Genomic DNA, 9,107 nt, shown 5'->3' on the forward strand with positions numbered 1-9,107 from the left:
CCTGCAAACTCTCAAATTGTTTTGAAAAGGGTACAGTTGGATGGAGATAAGGTCTCCTAGAATTTATCTTGGAGTTTGAAAACAAGAGGATCGTGATCTACATATTTGAAGAGAGAAAAAGTCTCCTACAATCTCTCCCAAAAGTTTCATACATGTTTTGTAATTGTTCTATATATATATGTGTGTGTAACACCAACAGAATAAAATATAGAGAAAAATATTGCTTAGTTTCTTTACCATCTCTATCCTTTTTTCACATGTTGGAGTCCAAAAATATGCATAACCTCATTTATGTATTGATTACCCTAAGCTAGGTTCAGCAGGAATCAGCATTGAGCTGAACTTTGTTGTTCGATGGCTTGCTTGCCTGACTGTAAACAGTCAATTGGAGGGACGGTCGATGTTTGTAATTCTCCATATGTCTTCCAACAGAAAGGATTGCTCAAGGGGTTGCTTTCTTGTACTGCTTTAAGCTCTATGGTATTTAGAATAACACCAGTGCACGGCAAGCTGTCACTGCACCCGAAGTGTACTGGATTTTCTGTGTAAGTCCCTTTTATGTTCCGATATGTTATGCCTGATACAGCCACAGCTGATGTTTTATTACTACATTTGCTTCCGTCACAGTAGAATTGATCAATCATAATAGCAGTTTTTACTTCAGAAAGTTGGATATTTGAGAACATGATTCCTTGCACTGAGCCTGAGCCACCCTACAGTTGAATACAAATGAGTTTTGTAAGACAATTAGGGCCTACTTGGTTTGTCACGCGAAAACAGTACTCAAGAACTTAGAAAAGAAAATCAGAGATATGTCAAAAAAGGCTTTTTTTTAATTTTTTATTTATTTATTTGTTTTTAACTGAGTTCTCATAAAACAATTTTCAGAAACTGTCAATCAACCAAACCTTTGTAAAGTTTTCTAATTTTCAATTCTTTGGAGACAGAATATTGAACCAAGTATACCCTTTATCTTCAACAGTCAATTGAGGGAAATGAATTCATTTTTACCTGCCATGTCTTGATTCTGACACCAGTCATTGTGTTGCTAATTGTGGAGTCTCGGGCAGTAACATTTGATCCACAGGCTTTGGAGTTGTCCTTCCCTAGCCCTCCAATGCTGATTCCATGTCCCGGTCCACAATTTGTTGGCTATAGTTTCAACCAACTAAATAATTTCTAAGTGAAGAGAGGAGAGAAACAAATATTGTATTGAATTGAATTCTTTGTTGTGTTCATATCTTAACAACAAATACATTACCCTATATATACTATTCTCCCATAGACCTTTGAACTTTTCAAGACAATCTCAACCACACACATGATACATGTACACACTTGATACATGTATCCACTTGATACATGTACAATAATAGATGCATGAATGAACATATACATGAATGAACATGGCATTAATTATTTTTAACACACCCCCCTTAATGCCATGTTGTGACACCCAACAATTCTCTAAAGTATTCAAACTTATTTTTTGGAAGTGCTTTGGTAAAAATGTCCACAACTTGGTCTTCTGTCTTACAATACTTGAGTTGAATCTCTTCATTCTCCATGGCTTCTCTAATGAAGTGATGCTTGATTGCAATGTGTCTTGTGCGACTATGGAAAATAGGATTCTTTGTCATAGCAATTGCGGATTTGTTGTCACATAAAATTGGAGTAGCTTCCCTTTGCTTCTCACCAACATCTTCAAAAATTCTCCTTAGCCATATTGCTTGTGACGCTGCCATTGATGCTGAAATATACTCAGCCTTGGTAGAAGATTGCGCAACCGTTTCTTGCTTTTTACATGCCCATGAAAATACACCCGAACCAAGAGAGAATGCATAACCGGAAGTACTTCTCATATCATCAACAAATCCGGCCCAATCACTATCACAAAAACCAAATAACTTTGCATCAACATTTTTCTCATACAAGATACCAAAATCAAGTGTACCTTGTATATATCTCAATACCCTCTTTGCAGCCCCAACATGAATTTGACTCGGATTGTGCATAAACCGAGATAATAAGCTTGTAGCATACATGATGTCGGGTCTTGAAGATGTCAAATATAATAGACTTCCAACCAAGCTTCTATAGAGAGATGCATCCGCTTCTTTACTTCCATCTTCTTTCATCAATTTTTCATTCACAACCAAGGGAGTGCAAACGGATTTGCAATTCAACATTTTGAATTTTTTAAGAAGAGTTTTTGCATACTTCTTTTGACAAATAAAAACTCCTCCTTCTTTTTGATAAATTTCAATGCCCAAGAAGTAATGCAACAAACCCAAATCACTTATTTCATATTTTTTCATCATCTCTCTTTTAAAATCATCAATCATTTTTTCATCACTTCCGGTAAATACCAAATCATCAACATAAAGAAAAACAATAAGAATCCCAGTTTTACCTTGTGTCTTGTAGTACAAGGTTGGCTCACGTTTGCTCCTTTGAAAGCCTTTTTTGATGAAGTAAGAATCAATCTCACTATACCATGCCCGGGGTGCTTGTTTTAGGCCATACAAAGCCTTCTTTAATTTGTAAACTTTCTCTTCTTCTCCTTTTGCAACAAAGCCTTGAGGTTGTTATACATAGACATCCTCTTTCAAAATACCATTCAAGAAGACTGATTTTACATCAAGTTGATACAAGGACCAACCATTTTGAGCCGCCAAGGCAATGAGTGCTCTAATTGTGTCAAGACGAGCCACAGGTGAAAAAGTTTCTTGAAAATCAATTCCAGGCTGTTATGAATACCCTTTTGCTACAAGTCTTGCTTTGTTCTTTTGAATGGAGCCATCTGGATTGAATTTTGTTTTAAAAATCCATTTCACACCAATCACATCTTTGTCTTCCGGTTTCTCTACTAACTCTCAAGTCTTGTTCTTCTTAATCACATAAATTTCATCTTCCATAGCTTTCTTCCATGCCTCTTGTTTAATTGCTTCTTCAAAGTTCTTCGGTTCAACAACACAAAAATTGCAACTTGCATACACATCACTAAGACTTTTCATTCTTCTTGGAGTTGAACTTGGAGATGAGGAATTTGAGTTTGATGGAGAAGTTGAGATTGATTGTAAGCTAGATACGGGAGACATTTCTTGTGGAACTTCAAGAAAATTTTCATTTTCATTTTCTTGATTTCCTGATTCTTCATTGAAAATGGGGATTTGATCTTGAACTTTCTTCTCTTTCCAATCCCAAGCAGCCTTCTCGTTAAAGAGAACATCTCTACAAATAATCAATTTATTCTTCTTCAAATTAAAGAGTCTATAGCCCTTTGATTTTGAGCTATAACCCACAAAGATGCATTTTTCACTAGCTTCATCAAGTTTGTGTCTCACTTCTCTTGGAACATAAGCAAAACAAATACACCCAAAAACTTTCAAGTGTTTCAATGATGGCTTCCTTCCACTCCATGCTTCAAATGGAGTTTTATTCTCCACTGCTTTTGTTGGACTCCTATTCATCAAGTAAATAGCCGTATACACGGCTTCACCCCAAAATGATTTAGGTAGCCCCTTCTCATGAAGCATTGATTTTCCCATCTCAATGATTGTTCTATTTTTCCTTTCTGCCACTCCATTTTGTTGTGGAGTGTACCCAACCATTAATTGTCTCTCCAAGCCAATATCTTCACAAAACTTTTCAAACTCATTTGAGTTGTATTCTCCACCTCTATCACTTCTTAACACTTTGATAAGATGGCCACTTTGCCTTTCAACAAGCTTTTGAATTTTTTTGAAAATAGAGAACACATCTGATTTTTGTCTCATGAAATAAATCCATGTCATTCTTGAAAAATCATCAACGAAAATAATAAAATACTTGTTACCCGCTTGAGTTGGTGTTGTCATCGGTCCACACACATTGATATGAACAAGCTCCAATGGTGCTTTAGCCCTCCATTCCTTCTCTTTCGGAAATGACTTTCGGTGATGCTTGCCAAGAGCACAACCTTCACAAACTTCTTTAACTTCTTGTATTGTTAGCAACCCATACACGATGCTATTTTGTTATAAATTCTTTAAGCTTTGGAAATTCAAATGGCCAAGTCTTCTATGCCAAAGCCAAGACTCATCAACAAGATCCATCTTCAAGGCCATATTTTTTGAACATGAAAAAGTGAGAGGAAAGCTTCTATTTTTGCCCATCTTGATTTTTGCTACAATATGATTTTGTCCTCCCTTGTCATAAATTTTGCAAGAGTCCTCATCAAAATGAATGGAGTACCCATGCTCTACAAGCTGTCCAACATTTAACAAATTTTGCTCCAAATCCGGAACAAGTAACACATCCCGAATATGCTTTCTTCCTTTTTTTGTCTCTATGGCAATAGTACCTTTTCCCTTTACTTGGACCAAGGCACCGTTTCCCATCCTCACTTGAGAATTGGATGAAAAATTAATCTCCAAGAATATGCTTTTATCTCCGGTCATGTGGTTACTACACCCACTATCAAGAAACCACACATTATCATTTTGTTCCGATGTCGAGTGACAAGCATAAAACATGCTCGTTTCACCTTCTTGCTCTTCGGAAAAATTAGCTTGCTGATTTGTTTTCAACCGGCAATCTTTTTGAACATGTCCAAATTTCTTGCAATTGAAACATTGAGGTTTTCCCCGAAACCAACAATCTTTGTCAATATGGCTACTTCTCTTGCAAATTTCACAATTTTGTTAAGTGGACTCTATATTTCCACTTCTCTCAAAATTATTTCTTCCTCTTCCTCTTGAATTTCTTCCTCTTCCTCTTCCGTGTCTTCCACCTCTAGAAGATTCACCTTTGGATCAATCAAAACTTGATGGGTATTTTTCTTGATTTTTGGAACTAACATTGAGCTTGGATTAAAAAGCACTTTCAATTGTCTTTTCGGAACGCCTACTCAACCTTTGCTCAAATGCTTTCATGGAACCCATCAATTCTTCAACACTCAAGTTTTCACGCTCTTTAGTCTCTTCAATAACAGCAACAATAGAGTCATATTTTTCTGGCAAACTAATCAGAATTTTTTCAACAATTCTTTGATTAGAAATATCTTCCCCATAGGTCTTCATTTGATTTACCACCTCCATAAGTTTAGAAAAATAATCTTTCAACAACTCCATTTCTTTCATTTTCATATTTTCAAAATCTCTTCTCAAAGATTGGAGTTTTACAGTTCTTACCTTCGTGCTGCCTCTATACTACTTCTCGAGAATATCCCATGCCTCCTTTGCTTTAGAAGCATTGATAATTCTAGGAAAGATTGTATCAGCAACTCCTTGTTGAATCAAGCCTAAAGCTTTTGCATCTTTCTTCTTATGATCTTTCAATTGTTGTCTTTTGGCATTCGTCAAAGTTGTTGTATCCTCCAGTTCATCATACTCATCTTCAACATAATCCCATAAATCATACGAGAGAAAAATGGTCTTCATCTTCACATACCAAAAATCATAATTTTCCCCATCAAAAATGGGAAGTGCTGATTGATGGGCACCTTGGTTTTGATTGCCTGCAGTCGCCATCACGATGGATCTTCTTCGGGGTTTGTTTTCCCGTCAATAAGCTTCATGCCCAGTTCGCTCTTGATCGAAATAGTGCCTTGATACCACTTATGTTGGCTATAGTTTCAACCAACTAAATAATTTCTAAGTGAAGAGAGGAGAGAAACAAATATTGTATTGAATTGAATTCTTTGTTGTGTTCATATCTTAACAACAAATACATTACCCTATATATACTATTCTCCCATAGACCTTTGAACTTTTCAAGACAATCTCAACCACACACATGATACATGTACACATTTGATACATGTACACTCTTGATATATGTATCCACTTGATACATGTACAATAATAGATGCATGAATGAACATATACATGAATGAACATGGCATTAATTATTTTTAACACAATTCACATTGTGTATGAATATGCCTGAGCATCCAGTTTGTATGGAGACACTATCTCCTACAATATTTATTGCCATACAATTACATATCAGTAACTCGTATTTTTCCTCCCAAGGAAGGGTTGAGTGTTCGAACCCTGTCATGGACAATACTATAGTGCGCGTGTGTTCACTTGAACTTTCAAAAAATAGTAATCTTATTTCTTGGGGCTTTTCCCCTGCTAAATTGAATTCTAATATGCTCAAGTAGAGAAGCATAACAATGGGAAGAGCTAACATAGAGAGAAATGACCACATTATGGTAAGAACCTAATGAAATGAACAATTGGCAGTTTAGCATAGAAAAATTGACTATTGTGTTTCGGATCCCAAAGAAAAAAAACCTATTATTTCTTCTAATACTTGGAATTACCAAAAGCAAGATTAACGTCGTGTATCACCACATCTTTGGAGTTTTGCAGGTGAATTCCATCCGTGTTGGGGCTATCGCCAGGGGATGAAACACTCGTGCTGAAAACCTGAACATTTGTGCAATCATCAAACTTGAGGTGTGTCTGAGGGCTGTTTTGAATTGTTATGCCAATTACTGTTACATCAGAGCTCCCATAGAACCTGAGTGCCTGCAAGCCAAATAGACACAATATGAAATTCTTAGTTTCAACTTTCAAGTTTTCAATGTTGAGTCAAGTTTGTGAAATGCGTGAATGCAAGTAGTTCAATATAAGAGGTACTCACTGTTGGCTTGGTGCTTGACATTTTGTCTGTGGGGTTGTACCAAACTGAGCCTTGGCCATCAATTATACTTTCCCTTTAATTGTAATTCCTGTGAGCTTCGTGAATTCAAGCCACTGTAACAGACCTGGTCCCCAAGATCCCGAGTCTGTAGGCGCGATAATCTTGCCATCCAACTTCAAGACAACACGAAAATATGAAAATGTAAGTTCAAATCCGATACTGATCACTTTGTGAAAAACAATATCAAAACATCTCTATCAAATAATGTGGATAGATAAATTAATTTACCCACATCATATAAGTTCCTAGGAGTGTTACAAGGTTGATAACTATATAGTCATTTAGGTACTAAAAAATGGAGTTGTTGATGTGAAATTAACCTGAAATACAATCTTTGGTTGACAATTGGGGCCTGAGAAAGAGATTGGTTTGACGAAGAATACGGATCCAGAAGGGACTACCATTGTTGATGCCTCCACCTTGCAAGCAGCTGCCCATGCTGCTTCAAATGCCTGCCACGTATTGTAACATATTAGTCATTTTTTAAATTTTGCAGTAATAGAGCCATGGATGAACTCTAAACGTGTCTCTCTGCATACGGAAGTAAGATTGCATATATTGACCTTTTTCGATCAGATCCCGCAATGGCGAAAGCCTCATGCACTAGGGTAGTCCTTTTTTTTACCAATATTAGCTAAGGTGTCTTGGAGGCAATTCTTACCGCTCTATAGAAAGTAATTTAGCTTCAATTGTACATAATACATGCATGTGTCCTCTGATGAAAAAAAGATAGTTAAATAACTGTAAATTAATAACCTCTGAATGAAGTCCAATAATGTTGCTTAGGGGGAAAAAAAGGTCCAATACTGTTTGGAAATACTCAAAATTAATTCTTAAAGCTGTAGCACAAACAGAATATACTTATGCTCTTTGAGACTTTGACTTATGGTGCAAACTGTACAAGGAAAAAGTTTATGAATTGTTTTTCAAAAGCATTACTCCTCTTGTTTGGTCGCAGGAATGGAAATATTCTTGACAGAGGAATGGAAGAAGGTTAGTCTAAGAAAAGAAAACTCACTTTTTAATTCCTAAAATTGGATCAAAATGGAAGAAAATAATTAATGAACACAAAGTTTTATTCCTTCACTCTTCCCTCACTTTAGAACAAACGAAACTTTATGGTAGGCCCTCAGAAAACTCTTTTTCTTTTTTTCTTTTTTTTTTCCTTTTCCTTCCACTTCTTCACAACAAACTAAATATGTAGAACTACAGTACACCCTACCAAACAGCGAATACAAATAAATAAAAATAATAATAGAATGAAACCCATGAACATTATGGCAAAAATTGAAATTCTGAAATTACCTTTGTGTCATCAGATTTTCCGTCACCTTTAGCACCATAGTCCAACACATTAAAGACGGCAGAGTTAGCAGCATTCTGTTGTAGCTCCACTGCCAAACGCCTTCCTTTCTGGTTAGACGGAAAGGCAATGCTTTGCCTCCATTGTTTGCTTCTTCTAGAGCTAGCACTGCAAATAATTGAATTGCTAGAAGACCACACAAGCAACACAATGAGCATAACTACTAATGTAGGACATTTTAGACTCAATATTTTCATCATTGTGTGTGTGTGTGTGTGAGAGAGAGAGAGAGAGAGTGCTTATTCTGGATTGTCAAACAAAGGTGAGGATGATGAGTTTATATAGAGAGTCGGGGCACTGTTCACACATAGGCCATACGGTTCAACTATTAAATTTCCTTCTTATTTTATACTAATCAATTATATATATATATATATATATATATATATATATATGCATAAACAATTCATTGTGACTAATTAATAAGCTATTAGCTATATAACCTGCCAAGACGGGCACTTGTGACTTGTGAGACGCGAGTATATACGCTTATATATGTTGGTATTATGTAGAACTTCATAATTTCTTTGTTTACGAGTTATTGTAGTAGTTGCTAGGAAAATGTTATAATATATGGAGAAATAGTGGCATAGGTGATGGGAATTATCGAACAATGTCATACAAATTATAATATATAAATTAAAATATTAAATTTATTAACCATATAAGTTTCCTCCTCCCAGATTAATCAAATAAAGTTGGCAATGCTAGCCCATGGAGGTCTAAAATGATCATAAAATAAATTAATATTGAATTATTTTTTTGAATGGTAAAGTAAACACACACACACATTTTTGTTTATACCGAGGTTTGAACCCCTGCCCTCTTCTTTGAAGATGGAGATGTTGTACCATTGGGTCAAAGGCACTTTGGTTAATATTGGATTTGATACCTCATACTACCGCTTCAAACTGATAAAAAATCAAATTATGCAATAATTTTTTTTTTAAAAAAAAACATCTATTCATTTTTAGCTATTACAAATTAATGAAATCAAGTGAAGTTAAAAGACTTTTTAAGCTCAATTGCCTCATAGTGATGTGTGTAT

At 35.6% G+C, this 9,107-nt stretch overlaps 1 pseudogene; it reads right to left on the reverse strand.

Annotated features, from left to right (window-relative positions):
• Positions 1 to 253: 253 nt before the first annotated feature.
• On the reverse strand, positions 254 to 8,256 carry LOC132288102 (polygalacturonase At1g48100-like; annotated as a pseudogene).
• Positions 8,257 to 9,107: the final 851 nt, after the last annotated feature.

Source organism: Cornus florida, unplaced genomic scaffold, assembly GCF_030987335.1.
Source record: "Cornus florida cultivar Cherokee Brave unplaced genomic scaffold, ASM3098733v1 CherokeeBrave_3.0.0_Hap2_Chr02, whole genome shotgun sequence".
Classification (NCBI taxonomy): Eukaryota; Viridiplantae; Streptophyta; class Magnoliopsida; order Cornales; family Cornaceae; genus Cornus; species Cornus florida.